Source organism: Hemicordylus capensis, chromosome 1 (assembly GCF_027244095.1).
Source record: "Hemicordylus capensis ecotype Gifberg chromosome 1, rHemCap1.1.pri, whole genome shotgun sequence".
Classification (NCBI taxonomy): Eukaryota; Metazoa; Chordata; class Lepidosauria; order Squamata; family Cordylidae; genus Hemicordylus; species Hemicordylus capensis.
In genome coordinates this window covers 364,720,096-364,737,332 of record NC_069657.1, presented here as the reverse complement: position 1 = coordinate 364,737,332, position 17,237 = coordinate 364,720,096, and positions in this window count along the sequence as shown.

Sequence of the window (17,237 nt, the reverse complement as noted above, 5' to 3'; positions counted from 1 at the left end):
TTTTATTGTTATGGGTTTTCCATTTTTTGCATACAATGTGTACTTGTTTGTTGAGTATCTTATTAAAGCCACCATAAGTGAAAAATATAATGGGAGCAAGCAGTTAAATTCATTTGACTTCATCCACAACACATAAAAGTTGCTCAGTCTCCAAAAACAGAAAAACGCAACAGTGAAATTGGTGGCCATGGTGGATACAAGATGGCAGCACATTTCACTACTGAAATCTGAAATGTACTGTAGATATGAAATGAAATACAAAACCTATATGTGAAATATGTTAGGAACATAGGAAACTGCCATATACTGAGTCAGACCATTGGTCTATCTAGCTCAGTATTGTCTTCACAGACTGGCAGCGGCTTCTCCAAGGTTGCAGGCAGGAATCTCTCTCAGCCCTATCTTGGAGAAGCCAGGGAGGGAACTTGAAACCTTCTGCTCTTCCAAGAGCGGCTCCATCCCCTGAAGGGAATATCTTGCAGTGCTCACACATCAAGTCTCCCATTCATATGCAACCAGGGCAGACCCTGCTTAGCTATGGGGACAAGTTATGCTTGCTACCACAAGATGATATGTGATGATATGTACCAGATGTATGTATTTTAAAATGCTGTTCCAGAATCATGCTTTGGTCTTTCATTCCCAGCAAAAATGTGATGCCATTTTGATTTTTGAATTATCCAGTTGAAGGGGCTGAAATACAGCCGGGTAAACAGGGGATTTGAATTCAGTACATTCCAAACATATTTTAAAATGTCTGCCCACTTCTCTTTTAAAATCCCTCTAGAATTTGTTTAAGCACAGATCTCCCACTTCCATCCTGACTAAAATGGACTCTCTACCCTGACCATTTTTGTTTAGAAGTCTATTCAAGCTGGAAACCTATTAATCCCATTATTTTTCTCTCTCTTGAGTAATTCTTACAGATCTAACACCCGACTCACCCTTAAACATCCAACTCAACCTTTGAGGCTCAATTTGGGATTCTGTGTAAGATCATAAATAAAGTGAAAACAAGACCATAGGGAATAATAAAGCTTTCTGGTCTCCTGATCTTAAGCTTGCTGTCTAAGGACATAGGTATTTAAGAGAGGAAGTATCAACAGCTCCCTCGTGAAATGCAACACCGCACAGTACTGTATTATACTGGCAATGGAATGCCACCGCCATAGGCAAATGTAATAGTAATGCAAATAGCAGGAGAAGTATCCCAAGGTGAGATAGACCCTTATCTATCATATGCATTATTTCTATTTATTTATTTGATCACTATACAATATTTATATTTTAGCACAAAAAGTTGAAAGCATTTTATAAGTTGAAAGCATTTTATAAAAATAAATCCATAAATAGGCAGCTATCTGAAATGATGTGATAGGTAGTGTTAAGGCTGGAGAGCAGCTGACATTTGAATACTTGTTGGGGTGTTGGGTTTTGTTGGTTGGTTTGTTGGTTTTTGCAGAAAAAGACAAAAAAGGGGGAAAGAAGACCTTAAAGTCATCATCAAATTTTAGAGTTGGAAGGGACCTTGGCAGTCCTATAGTCTAGTCCAGGGGTGGGGAACCTTGGCACTCCAGCTGTTGTTGAACTACAACTCCCATCATCCCCAGCCACAATTATTGTGGCTGGGGATGATGGGAGTTGTAGTTCAACAACAGCTGGAGTGCCAAGGTTCCCCACCCCTGGCTCTAGTCCCCTGCTCTGTGCAAGAAACTGCTACAGAATCCCTGACAAACATCCATCCAGCCTCTGTTTGAAAACCTTCAGCAAAGGAGAGCCTACCACTGGGCAAGACAGACTGTTCACTGTTAAGCAGCTTTGCAGACTGTTCACTGTTAAACAGCTTTGCCTTCTAATGTCTAGCCTAAATCAGCTTCCTTCTCTCATAAAAATGGAGAAAAATGTCAGGCCACTTGTATGAGCAAGCTAATGTTTTACAACACCTTTGGATTATTTTATCTTGTTTTTGCCAATACAAGAACAGCCGACGCCTTTTGCGTCCTGCAAAAGGAGGGGGTTGCAGAGGATTGCTGGCTGCCTTCACTGTGTGGTGACTATGGACAACCTTTGTCCTTATGCATGAGAGGCTTGGCCACGGCCCTTCCCTTTGGTTGCTGTGTAACAGGAAACACTGGCAATGCAATGCACTAAGGAAACCACTGCAAGCCAAACCTGGCCAATGCAGAAAAGGGACAATTGTCACACAAGATTGGATGTTTCTTCTGTTTTTGAGAAAGCAATGCATTGCGCAGCTGCACAGAAATTCACATTGAGCCCATTCACACAACCAGGGGGGGAGGAATCAAAAAGGGAAAGCACATTAGACCATGCGAGCAAAACTGGTGATCGTTCAAAATCAAGATGTTAGTCTGATGCAAGAGACTGCTTCTAGCCAGCAAGGGGGAACTTTGGAGCAGAAAGCCAGTGGGCCAACATGGCCGAAGTGGGGGCGAGCAAAGGTGGAGATGAGCCCAGGAAATTGCCGGAACAAGAAGAGGAGGAAGAATCCCAGGTTTTGCACGGAACAGGCCATTGCAAGTGGTTCAATGTGCGAATGGGATTCGGATTTATTTCCATGATCAACCGTGTGGGAAGTGCCTTGGAATCTCTGGTTGATGTCTTTGTATACCAAGAGGACCCTGAAGACTCCTTTTCCCCCAGGCTTTTTTCAGAAATCTAGTTTAAAAAAAATTTTTAATGTGTTTTTATCTATTGTGATTTTTATCTGTTTTATGAATTTTAATTGTTTTGTTTTATTTTATGTTTTAATCTGTACACCACCTAGAGATTTCTATATTAGGTGGTATAGAAATTCAATAAATAATAAAATAAAATAAATAAATAAACCAAGATTTGGAGAGTAGGAGGCAGCAAAGCCAGCTAGTAACGCCTGTGAGAACCCACAGGAAGCTTTCCAACTCAGTCCACTCAAATGTGGCTAGCCCAGTTTCTGTACCTGAGTATCTACAAAGCTAGGACAAAAAGAGGAGCCGTCCTACTTTGGTATTTGTTCATGTGTCTAGCTTCCCATTCTCTGCAGCTCCTGGCAGCCAGCCACCATGTTTGTGAGAGAGTGTTGCAGCTACAGGGGCTGCTATCTGTGAATTTGTCACTCTGCACAACACACTCTATGGTTTGCAGGGTGTGTTCACAGAGCGAAACAAAGGCTCTGACTGTCTATGAGAAACAGGGGAGGTGTTCTTCCCTCTCCCAAAACATGCACAGATGATTGTGCGAAAGACCTTAAAAAGGTAAAGTGTGTCATCATGTCGATTTTGAAAGACCTTACTATCTCTTTATTGGAGCACATCAGTTGGTTTTTGCCTTGGTCAAAATGATCAGACTTAGAAACTTACCAATTTAAAACTAGAACACAATAACTACATACAACTAATCGCTTAATTCTAACCATATGTGTCCCACAGATTGCTGTGGGTCTTACTCCCAAGTTAGTACATTAAAAATACAATTGTAAAGTTATAAAACTTAATACATTGTTCTTTTCCCACATGTGTCTGGGATGTTCCCATTAGCTTTAAGAGACTTAAATAAGAATATGCATTCGTCATGCAGTGGATTATACCCACTTTACTTTTTTTAATATATCAGAAGAGACTTTTGTTCTTTTACACGAGACAGAAGAAAAATTTGAGCCAAATGGTGAGAATTTGTATTTGTAATCCTAACATCATAGTATCACATCAAAAAGCAAAAGAGCAGGAAATAAACAGGCTTAACAAATGGAAGCAATTGGCAGTATAAATATGAAAGCCAGCTAGAGCCAAGGGAGGGGTGGGTAGGGAGGCAGAGTCACAGTCCTCTGTTGTGATGCCATCCTTGTAAGGTGTCCCATTGACCAATCTGCCAAATCTGAGTGCCGGTTCCAGAAGGTGAGTGCAGGGGTATAGCAAGATTGGAGTGGGCCCTGGGACAAAAAGTGACGACGGGCCCCTGCCCCCTCCTCCTTTAGAGAAGCAGGATGGGGAGAGGGAAGTGCAAGCTGTCACTCAGCTGGCAGGTCTCCACTCCCTCAGGGGTCCAGGGATATTTGCCCCCACTAGTTCAGGGATAGCTATGCCCCTGGGTGGGTGCTTGAAACAGAAAAGGGGTTCTATTGACGTACCACCCATCCTGCTTCCCAACAGCCTCCCTTTCCTGAGCTAGTCAGGAGAGTCTTGGGTATAGTACTGGAGGCTCCTCAAGCTGACGCTGCTGGGCAACATCAATATCTATCCCCAAATCAATATCCATCCCAACACATTCTGTGTCTTGTCAAAAGTGTCTCTGGATTTCATGGCTTCTATGGCGACCATCAGTCTGTTCCAAGGGATTTCTTGCACCACTCATTCAGCAGGTCACACATAGTTTTTGTGCTGGGTAGTTGATCCGGGGGTGGGAAAACCTACTATAGTTCATTTGTCATGGACTGACCAGTATCTGACAAGGTTTAAGCTGGCTCGTATTCCAGACCTCTGCAGGGGTGATGAACCTATTCATTTGGTCCACCCCAAGTGCCTAATGAATCCATATGGTTTCCTGACGGTTCCTGAGATTTTCCTACCACCTCTTTTGGTCATCCTGTTGAACATCCTGATGAACTCTGGAATGGAGAAATGGCCCACCAACTGTCACAATCACTTATAAGTGATTATAGTGACTTATTTTACTGGCTTTTTCATTATGGAACTCATAAGCACATTATATTAGCTTGTTTTATGGTGTTAATGTTTCAGTTTGTTGTAAATGACCGTAAGTTATTTTAAACAAAAGGCAGTATATAAGTATATGGATGGATGGATGGATGGATGGATGGATGGATGGATGGATGAGCACCCTCTCCTGCTTAATAGACCCAAAGCCGTTCGGTTTTCTGAGGAGCTGGGGGTGATGGAATAAGAGATGAAGTGCCATTAGCAGAAAGCCCATGACAAATCAGACTGAATATAAGCTAGACTGAGTCTCTTATAGCACTCTATGGCAGTGGTGACACCAAGAAAAGCTCACCTTTCCACCAACATTGTTGCAGTCAGAGTTGTCCAAGGGAACTTTCTATATGTTTAATGTGACATTTACATTTCTGCTCATGAGATGAAGTAGAGGACTATTTGGTGTCCCTCTGTGACCAATTTACCAGGTACTTTGCAGATCAAGTCATTTGTATCCATTCCAACTTGGGTGCTATATTTAGTGCAGAACCAGATAATGTGCTTTTGGTGGCTGCACATCCTGCTGATATGATACCTTGTAATTGGTTCAGCCCAAGGATGTGGAGTTATTGGAAGATTGTGGCCTACCACATGTATGCTCAACTCTTGTCATGCCTCGCTGAGAAGGACAGGCAAAGGTGGTCTGACGAGGTAGATAAGATAAATGCTTTCCTTGGGGATGGTGTGGTTCTATCAAACCTGTAGTATGCCCTTTGTTTAAAAAGCCCTCCCTGAACTCCACCATGTTGGATAATTTCTGGACAATTCCACTTATCCAATTTTTAGGTGGAGTGCATGATGGTTTCTCAGGGTTTCTTGGATGATGTTAATGGATGATGTGAGATCCATTTCAGTCTGCCTTCAGCCCTGGTTCTGGAACAGAGACAGCTATGGTCCTTTGGTGGATGATTTATGCTAGGAAGTAGACATGAGAAGTGCATCCCTCTTGGTTCTGTCGGATGTCAGCCATGGTATCTTTCTAGTTCACCTTGCTGGGATGGGACTTGGGGGCACTGTGTTGCAGCGGTTCCAGTCATTCTTGGAGGGGTGGTTCCAAAAGGTGATGCTGGGGGACTCCTGTCCTTATTTGGCTTATGGTATCCCACAGGGTTCTGTTCTGACCCTCCTGTACTTTTCACTGCTTGTTCCTTTAAAGTCATGGAAGCAAGGAAGGGAGATTCATTTCCTGGTCATCACCTCCATGTATCAAAGGAATAGATAGAGAAGAGTACTTGCATGCACCCTAAAACATGATTATTTTGTACTTGGGTGTCTCTGAGTAGTAACTGTTGTGGGGAAAGCTGCTTTGAGTGGCTGCAGGATGATGACTTGAAGCTGAGTCTCACACATGTGAACCCAGCATCCTGTTCATTGCATGAAACTGACCCCAAATTATCAAGCAGCTCCTTGTGATGGTCCCAGTATTTCAGCACTGATGGCACTACTATATTATATACTATAATACTATATACCACTGATGGCACTACTGCCATATTTTCTGAGCACATCTTGTTTTGCAAACAAAGGCTGTGGATCCAGAAAACTGTAGATACGGCTGGGTTCCACCATTGCCTGCCCTGGGAGACAAAGAATTGTGAGGGCTCCACCACAGCTGTCCGTGGGAAAACTCCAGCTACATTTGCAGTTATTTCTTGTTGTTAAGTAGCAACCAATGTGTTAAAGGTCATGTTCTCAACAATAAATGACTGATTGGTATTATCTTGATACTACTGTCACCCATATCAAGAGCCTGGCAGATCAGTTAACTGACCAAATAAGTGATTAGAAGCCAGCCAGATAACTGACTAAGGAAACTTCAGTTGGGTGATGACTTGGTACAAAACATTTGTAAATCATGCCTATGCATGAGGTCTAGAAATAAACCACAATCTTCTGCATTCCTTCCAGAAAATGACTGCTGTGTTCAGACATTTGTCTGTAATGAGAACAGGGCCATATGCAGATCTGAGATATGATAAACTATGGCATTGCCAGCCATTGTCTCATTTCAGAGTCCAAGCACACTGTAATCTACAGACAATGGTCCTGCATGTATGGGGTCTTCCAACTTCTTCAACAGAAAGAACCAATCCATATGCACATAGGATTCTATGGGGGACGTTCTGTGCATGTATCAGGGTCTCAGCTTCCAGCATATAATGGCAAATGTATGTAGCCATGTTCTGGTTCTTCCCTGCACTTATATTAACAACACGAGTTAGGAAATGTAATACGTGAAGCAACTCTTACATGAGTCTTCAGCTGTCTTTTCCATGAAAATGGCACATTTGATCTCCAGGTTGAAGATGAGTCACCCCAGGATTCCAGATGAGTTAAATAAACCAGTACATTCCAAGGGTGAGTCACAGCCGCAGTTTTACAGTTATTTGCACAAGGTTCAATCCCTGAGTGGTGACAAGCATTAGAGTTGTGTTCTAGCTCAGTTTTTTCCCAGCCCTCTAAATCTGTGCATAATAAAAATCGTCTTGAGGTAAATATGCTATGATAAACTTTGCCATTTTCATACAGTTTAATTATCTGGTATCCTCAGAGCTGTAGAAACAGAAAGCAAGCAAGCAAGCTAACTAGCTGCCTGCCTGCCTGCCTACCTATCTACCTTGAACCAGCTCAGACTATTATCCATCTAGCCAGTATGGTCTTCTGTGGCTCTTCAGTGACAGAGGTTCTCCACTGACTCAGGGCCAAACTACATATGATGTGAAATGCATCATTTGCCCTTTCATGTTTATTTCTTTGAAAACAGCAGCTGTGGGCTTAGCCAATGGCAGCTTCCCCCACATGGCAAATAATAGCTGGGAGTGTGATTTTCATCAGGACTGCAGTATGGGGAAAGAGTAAAACTTCCTTCTCCTCCCATGTCGTCGTCCAGATCTTTACTGGGAGCTCCATGACAGCTATTCACAAAAATAAAAGCAGAAGGGAAAAAAAAACCCCTACATGTTTAATGTAACATGCCGCTTGACCCTCTTGCAAAGGGTTTGCCAGCTTTGTTGTCTTAGATCCTTTCAGCTAGAGTTTGGACCTGGGACCATCTGCGTGCAAGGCATGGGCACCATAACTGATCTGTGACCCCTCCCCTCAGTGCTTTTGGGCTAGCACAAGGATGGAGTGGAGAACTGGTCTTGTGGTAGCAAGCATGACTGGTCCCCTTAGCTAAGCAGAGTCTGCCCTGGCTGCATATGAGTGGGAGACTTGATGTGTGAGCACTGTAAGAAATTCCCCTTAGGGGATGGAGCTGCTCTGGGAAGAGCAGAAGGTTCCAAGTTCCCTCCCTGGCATTTCCAAGATAGGGCTGAGAGAGATTCCTGCCTGCCTGGAGAAGCCACTGCCAATCTGTGTAGACAATACTGAGCTAGATAGACCTATGGTCTGATTCAGTATATGGCAGCTTCCTATGTTCCTATGGGGTGATGTGATGCAAATAAAATAACATCTATTCCAGTCTTGTGCTAGCAGAAGGTGCTAACACATTGCACAACAAGTTGTGTGCCCTTGGATGTATCCTACAACTGCACAACTCCATAATCTTATCAAGTGCATGCAGCTTCTCTTCATGAGTCTAGATCTCAGCCATTGTCCCTGTTATATACTCTTTGCTTTGTTTTTCTGTTTAAATCAAGGTGGTCCATGACACGCAACCCCCCTTTCCTTCTAAAGGAACTATTCAGTGGAAAGTTCTACCCAAGCCCCACTGAGATAAGTGAGAGAGCTGCCCCTGAGAGACTTTAAAGCTCTGGTGTGATTTTTATGATGGCAAAGAATATGTTCAGTTGTCTCTTTATTCTGCCCTGTGAAAATATGAAAATGGCAGATTGATGGGCAATTATGGCGTGTCAATGGATTCACTAGTCTTGTCTTCACTCATTATTGACTTGTAATTTTTTCCCTGAGCAATCACCACTTCACATATGAGCTCAGTGATCTCATGATCAAAGTTTCTAGGGGCCTGATGGAGCCCCTACAAAGCGAGCACAGGAGTGGAGGAGGGGAGCCAGAGATGGCCAAGTGGCATTTCCAGACTTGGCTGCCACTTCCCCCCTGCAAAGTGGCATCAGGGAGAAGCAGTGGACAGGAAGAAGCATACTTTGCTCTCTCCCTGCCCACTTCCCCCCTCTGCAATTGGTATTTCTTCCCCCTGCCACTGGGTTTACAGTCATAAATCTGGTTCTCATGACCTGCAGCTGGGTGGGAAGGGTGTCCAACCAGGTCCTGACAGCTGGTAAGGAGGAACGGTGTTGACTCCTGGTGCCCACAGAGCCCTGTGGTTGTCTTTGGTAGAATACAGGAGGGGTTTACCATTGCCATCTCCCACACAGTATGAGATTATGCCTTTCAGCATCTTCCTGTATCGCTGCTGCCCAATATAGGTGTTTCCCACAGTCTGGGAAACTTACCAGTGGGGATTCGAACCGGCAACCTCTGGCCTTGCTAATCAAGTCCTTTATCCACTGTGCCATTAAGTGGCTAATTACCTAATTCAGTTGCCCAGTTACCACTGTATTATTTTGACACAGTGGGGAAATATAGGGGCAGGTAGAGAAGTGGGAGGAGAGGCAGGCTTCAAAATGTGGCTGGGTGGGAGATGGATTTGCTGCTTTATCATTCCCAGCTGTTGGCCTCCTGGCCCTCAGGAATAGCTTGCTGCCAGCTGCTAGATCCTCAGGGGTGCCCCCGTCCACCTTCCTTCCCTTTTGCTCTCTGGGCCACAGCAGCAGGAGCAGAAAAGCAGCAGCAGAGACCGTGGCAAAAGGAGGGAGCACTGGAGAATGACAGGGGAGCAAAAAAGAGCTGTAAATGGCAATCAGAGATGATCATGTCCCAGACCATCACCTGTATTCTGATATGGGTCTCATGTATAGCTGTTTAAAGGGGAAGCTGGAGGCTTATTGTGGTCCCCCTGCTCCCGCTTGAATGCACAGTTACTTTTGACAAAATGAAGGTTTTTTGCACAACCAAGTCTCAATATTCATTTTTTTTGTCCTTCCACACTGGCTGAGCTACAATTCATCTCTCCATCCCCTCCATCTCTTCAGCACTCTGCCAGGTTGAAATGTGATGGTTTGTTATTTCAGCCCCCTGTTTCTTTGTCTCGAAGTGCAGACAGAAGCTAAGTAGTCTGCCAGGATTCTGTCTCCTTTATCTGTGCTTAGCCAAGCATGGCCTTTTATTTCACCGTTCACATTTACTTTTGTACTTTGGCCTTCTCCCTCTTTGTCAGATCCACACTTCCCTGTGCCTTCCTGAGCATATAAATGAAGTGCCATATGTAAAACCCAGCTGTACGGGTAGAGCAGCTTTTCTGAGTACTCCATCCTTTGCCAACAGGTGGCATGCCTTGTCAGCCCTCAGCTGTCCACCTTTTGCCTCTCATTGTCTCTCAGGAGACAGTGAGCACAAGCTCTTTGCAAATGCATTCCCAGCATCCTAAGAGGCTCAGTCGGATAGCGTTTGCCGGGAATTTTTTGTACTGTGCAAGCAATGCACGCATTTCAAGTGTGTAAGTGAAGTGAGGTGCGTGTGTTTGTGTGTAAAGATTGTGCTATAGCCAGCATGGTGTTGCAGTTGGAGTGCTGGACTGGGGAGACCTAAATTCAAATTCTCATTCATCCACGAAACTCACTGAATGACTTTGGGCCAGACACTTCTCTCTCAGCCTAATTACCTCATAGGGTGTTTGTGAGGATAAACATAACCATGTGTCTATCAATGGCTACCAATCTATCAAGGACTATCAATGGCTACTAATCTGGTGGCTGTGGGCCACCGCCAGCTTCAGAAGCACGCTGACTCTTAATACCAATTGCAGGGGAGCAACATCAGGAAAGAGGGCATGCCCTCACCTCTTGCCAGTGGGCTTCCTAGAAGCATCTGGTGGGCCACTGTGTGAAACAGGATGCTGAACTGGACAGGCCTTGGGCCTGATCCAGCAGGGCTGTTCTTCTGTTCACTGCTCTGGGCTCCTTGGACAAACAGCGGGGTATAAATGTAAAAACAAACAAACAATCTGAAGCAGTCACCTGCATTGCTTCCTTTAAGAAGACTGGGCTACTCTTTGTATTCCATCCAGATGACCAAGTTTTACAATCCTACAGGAGTTGAAAGAAGTCACACTTACTGAAGTGGAAACACTGGTTTGCTAAACCAACACTGCTTTCCTAACAATGTAACAGTGGCCATCTCCACACCCTTCTTTGATGTTTCCAACCTGATATACTGGATATATCCTTTTGTAACTGGAAGCAGCCTTGAGATATGAAAGGCAAACATCAGCAGTTCGGCCTTCAGCCCTGTAATCAAACATTTTAACGAGTCAGCCATTCCATTTATGCCAAACTTTGAGAAGGAAAAGTTAAGTCTTTGCCTTCCTCTTCAGCTCTGAATTAGCCACTCAAGAGAAAGCTATAACTTCTTTTCCTTGCAGAGGAAGCAAAGCACCACATTTGGGCTTCCACATTTGTGAGCATTTTTAGCAATAGTCAGAGCACTGTTGTTATTGACTCTCCTAAGGTGTAAGTAATGAAAGTTGGATTTTATCATTGCCTTTTTAAAATCATGTTTGGAAGCATAAAGGTTGTGCTGTCAAGGTGAGGATGTTACAGTTTGAATAATCATTTTACCTTGTAGGGTAATCCATTCATTGAATGAATTGGAAAACCACCTCGGTTATTTTGTACATCAAATGTTAATAAAGAAAGCAAATCCGAGGTAAAACTCTGTTGAACTTATAATTATTCAAACTTCAGTGATACAAACTTTGTGGGGCTTGCTAAGGGCAACAGAGAACTGTAAAAAGAGAGAAAAGCACTGAATATTGTGTTTTTCTTTCTCTTAACTAACAGGCTAATGTTCTAGTTCCACCATCTGCAATGTGTATATGATGTTGAACAATGCTACAGTAGTAATAAGTGTGTAAATGTGGACTTGCAAGGAATAAGGTTTGAGGAGAGCTCCCCCTGCTGTTTTTTTAGTCTAAAATCACAATGGAAAATAATGAAAAAAAATTTGGTAGGCTGTGAATTAACTGCTATACAGAAGAATGTCAGTCAAAAGTTAATGGCCTGCCAATAGCTATTAGCCATGACAGCTAAATGGAACTTTCCTGCTCAGTGGAAGCATATCTCTGAATCACAGATGCTGGAGTTAAACTATGTTGTGAGCTCCTCTGTGGCTCCTGTGTTGTGAGCTGCCCAGAGAACAATTTGTTATGGGCAGAGGCACACTAACCCTTGGACCTTGGGGACCCGGTCCAGTCCTCCAAGGTCCAGGAGGGGGGCTCCAAATGGCTGGGGTCAGGGGCCTCCGCCAGCCACCCCACCCCACCAAAAAAAAAAAAAATTCTTACCATGGCCAAGAGGTGGCGGAAAGGGGGGTCAGAGCAATCCTTCTCCCTTCTCCCTCCCACTGGTGGTGGTGGGGATCAGGAGCGATGTTGGACCTATCTGTTTGGGCCAGCATCTTTTAGCAACTGTGAGGAGCCCCTGCACGGTTGAGATCGTTGCAAGCCCATGACGTCACGGGCTTGCAACGATCTCTAAACTGTGCAGGCATGCCCCACAGTTGCTTAAAGACGCTGACCCGAATGGATGGGCCCAGCATCGCTCCTGGGCCCCACCGCTGCCAGAGGGGAGGAGAGGGGAGAAGAACTGTTCCGTTCCCCCTGCCTCCACAGCCACCTCTTAGCCATGGTAAGTTTTTTTTAAAAAGCAGAGTTTTGGCAGGGCAGGCCCCCCTAAAGGAGGTTTGGGGGGGCTTGCAAGGGGGGATCGCGGCTGCATGGTCCAGGAACCCAAATTACCTTGGTGCCCCCTGGTTATGGGGTGGCTAACAAATACATTTGTTTTTATTGTTGATGAACCAACAGGACACCATCACCTATGAGTTGGAAGCTTTCAGAGACATTTGGCTGATCAGAGCTGAAAACAAAATGCCAGACCAAATGGACTGTGGTCTGATTCAGCAAGGCAATGCTCATATTCAACAGTAAGATTCCTAGAGGATTTTATTTATTATTTATTTCCAGGACCTAGTTTACCATATAAAGTGATTACCAAACTTTTCTTTAAATTATGCATACAATAAAATCTAGTTTATACTTATTCAAGTTGAAAGAAGCCTTGTGGACAAGTCCCCATTCAATACAGGAAATCTCCAACAGATGGCTATCAGATCAGTGCTTGAAGACCTCCAGCAATGAAGAGTCCCTCTAGAAAATTGGTTCAGTTGTTGAACAGCTCTTACCTCTCCTCCTAATGCTCAGCTTAAGTTTACCCTCCTGGAACATGAGCCCATGAGATATCTAGCCCTCTGTGGGAGCAGAGAATGCACCTTTCCCTTCTTGTAACAAACAGCCCTGCTGTCATATCCCTCCTCAGTCTCATCTTCTCCAGGCTTCACATGTCTAGTTCTGTCAACCATTCATTATATTTTCCAGATCCTTGGCCATTTTGGTTGCCATCCTCTGAGCCAGTTTTGTCTGTATCCTTCTTCAAGTGAGATGTCTGGATACACAACTCCAGATGAGGTCTGAATAGTGCAGAATGAAGTGGAAATCTTGTGACTTGGGAATTATGGTTCTGTCAGTGCATAACAGAACTGCATTAGCCCTTTTTGCAGCTGCATCACACGACTGATTCATGTTTAGTTTGTGCTCAACTATAATCCGGAGATCGCTTTCACATGTGTTGCTGCCAAACCAGACACCCTCCATTCTATACCTGTGCATTTGATCTCCCCCCCCCGCCCCCTTGGCATTTGCCTTTGTTGAATTCCATTTTGTTGCTTTCGTTTAGTCTAGTGCTCTGGTCAGCAACTATTTACCTCAGGCCAAGCTGAAGAAGAGCACAGAGCAATGGAACTCTGGAACTTCTCACTGCTTGGAGAAGTGGGAGATACATCATCATCATCATCATCATCATCATCATCATCATATAATAAATAATAAAAAAAATAATAATTCGATTTCTATACCGCCCTTCCAAAAATGGCTCAGGGCGGTTTACAAAGAGAAATAACAAATAAGATGGCTCCCTGTCCCCAAAGGGCTCACATTCTAAAAAGAAACATAAGACACACACCAGCAACAGTCACTGGAAGTACTGTGCTGGGGGTGAATAGGGCCAGTTACTCTCCCCCTGCTAAATAAAGAGAATCACCACGGTAAAAGGTGCCTCTTTGCCCAGTTAGCAAGATGAACTGATGAACAAAGTGCTAATGTCTCCCACAATCTGTTTTATTGTTCCATTTGAGCTGTAGTTTGTTTAAAATGGTTAGATTTTGTTTTGGAGAGGAAAGCCTGCTGGTCTGAAATGCAGAAGACGGTTGTTGTTGTTCTTGTTAAACTGGCCTCTCATGATAAGGTGACTCTGTTGACAGTGGTGGATTTTGCCTGGGCTGCTGCCAAGAGTCAAGTTAATTTTTATCCCATTTGGTTGCTACTGAGTGTAATCACTGAGTAAACAATTGAGTACCCCCTCCCCAGTGGTGATAGAGTAGTGGTGATAACCCCACCTCACACCGCATTCAGTTATTCTGAGAAACAGCAGAGGAGAATAAGTTTCAGGACTTTAACCTAGTTTGAAGAAGTATCTACTTTAAATGGGATTAATGGGTTGCATCATACTACTGAGTTCAATTTTATTTAAAATTTTATTCAAGATCAAATAAAAAAGCTATGATCAGAAAAACTTTGTGATTGTGATTGTTTTGTTAAATTTTCTCAGTTTAAAGCCGTATGAAGTGGATTTTATGCAAGAGATGCACAACCCTAGCCACGAGGAGGGTGCAGCAAATTTGGAGTGGATCCTGAGGTGAAAAGCGAAGGTAGGCCCCTCCCCCTGACCTTCCGGCCTTCTTCTTCCAAGAGATGGGAGGGGGAGAAGGAAGAACAAGCTGTTGCTCAGATGATGGCGCCCCTCTCCCTCAAGGGCCCAAGGACATCTATGCCCCCTTGGTCAATTATAGTTACACCCCTTGTCACAAGACACCTCTTTAAGCTTGAAGAAACATAGTACTTGGCTGAATGACTTGCCACCTAATTTATGAGTACGTCTCATTGGCAGGGATGGTTGTAGAATGGGGTTACCCAGTCAAATCTTTGAAGGCCTGAATCTTTGAGGGGTTGCCAACCTTCCTGGATTGTTGTGGAGTCTCCAGAAATCAACATCGATCTCCAGATGACTATTGAAAGCCATCTTGGAGGTTTTAATGGCTTGATATCATGAAAAGTAACCCGGGGGAAACCTCCAGGAAGAGTTTTGGCCTGAGTTGGCAACCCTGCCTCAAAACACATATCTGTCAAGTCAACTTCAACTTTATTATTATTACAGCCAATGGCCTCTCATTACAACAGAACCACACAGAGAGCTATACATCTCAAGTGAAGAATGTCAAGTAGGACGACTTGAACTTGAAAGGCTACTTGCAAGCTGGTGTGGGAGGCTGACTGCGATTCTGTGGCCAACAATTGAGTGGCAGGTGGGCATAGCCTATGCTGGCACAGGGCTACAGGAGAGAACAACTAGTCAGAATGGGCAGTATATATATATATATATATATATATATATATATATATATATATATATATATATGAATGACGATGCAAGTCATTTAATGGTACTAGAGAAAGACGTGCTGTTCTGGTAGCTCCAGGTCTTAACACTCCCATCCATTTTGGAGGATGGATACAACTGAAGGAAGCCTGGGCGGGTGCGTGGCTGGGGGAGTCAGTCATGTGACTTGCCTCTGGGGGCCCCCCAAGGCAGTGGGCCCCCAGACAACTGTTTCCCCTTGCCCTATTATAGTTACGCCCCTGAGAATGGGGCATGAAAAGGAACAAGGAAAACAAAGAGCTACACTTGAATGATCTATTGTTTAGCATCACCACTGGATCCATGATGGAAGACCATTCAAAAGTAGGATTAAACTTCTACAGTTTAAGTCTAGCTAGCTGCAGTTTGCAAACCTTTACAAAGATGCTTGAGAGCAGTAGAAGGCTGGTGTATTCAGACGTCATCTCCCCCTACTGGAATTATGACCAATGGTCTCAGCTCCTTCAGCTTGGATTACCTGGAGCGATGGGGGCACCTAGACAAATCCCATGCTTCTTTTGCCCCTCTCCACAGCAGATAGCCAGCACTGTCAGAACTAATTGCACGGATAATCCATTCATACTCCCCTGAGTATTGGTAACTCAGTTACTAACATACACTAAAACAGCTTTTAGTGCTGGTCACCTGAGCCCCAAAGCATCACATAATTACTTGGGATGGTTACTGTCATTGAGCTTGTTTTTCACCCTATCCAGAAATTTCATGTGCTCTTCTGTGCAAGGAAGATGTTTTCTTGCACTCTGGTTGAAATCTACTTGCTCTGAGGCAGGCAGTAAAAACTGTTTTATTTCAATGAGCTTTTGGCTGTTTTTAATGACTCTCTTAATTTATATAATTTACTTAACCTATTTTTATACTGCCCAAAATGTACGTCTCTGCACTGTATTTTCTAGTTTCTCTTGTTGTTTTAACATCTGGGTTATAGATAGATAGATAGATAGATAGATAGATAGATTTAAAAGTTTGGTAATCGCTTTATATGGTAAACTAGGTCCTGGAAATAAATAATAAATAAAATAAAGTAAAATTTAAAAATAAATAAACAGTGAGGCTGTTCTCACAAGCAGCCATGTGCAGGCTTCAGCTGTGAGAACTGCCAGGAGCCAAGCAGATCCCAGTGGTGCCGGGGTGCCAAACCCAGTGCCAATGCTCAGCTCTTAACCCAGCTGCCAGGATTGTGTCCAAGATTGCTGCCACAGAGCAGCGTGGATTGTGCGGGAGCACGCTCCGCAGTCCCACCAAGCACAAGATGATCATCTGGGGAGAAGGCAAGTTTTGCGAAGCCCTCTCTGACCCGCCTCTCTGACCCTCTCTGACCCTGCCTGGTAGGGTGTGTGAATGGCCCCAGTAACTGTCTGAAATGTTATTTTAGTCTGTTGCAGTACTAGATCAAAATTATACAGAGAAAATGATAGAAAATATATATTCGTCTTTTTTGACCCTTCTCTAAATTCTACCAGATTATTTCAAAAGATGTTTAGATTTGAACCAGATTTTCAGAGAAATAGAACAAATTGTAAGGTCCAGGGTCCACCAATGTATCACCTCAGCCATGAGCTCACTGTTACTATTACTTACCCATCATTGGAACTGTTACAGGGAGATAGTGAGGCTTAATATGAAAATTCATGGAGACATGTTTTATTATTGCCAAGGAAAGGGGGTGCAGGGCTGGCATCAGTCGTAGGCCCTCCTTTGGTGCTGGGCCATCAGCAGTTGCTCAAGATGCTGCCTGGTGATCCTGGCCATGATTAGCACATTTCAAAATGTGCTATATAAATCAGGACCAGCATCAGAAGGTGGTACCTTTGGGCAGTTGCTCCCCAGGCCCACAACTCCCGTGAGTCCACTGCTGATGCCTGCCCTGGGCCCCCATACCTTGGTAATAACACTAAATACCACA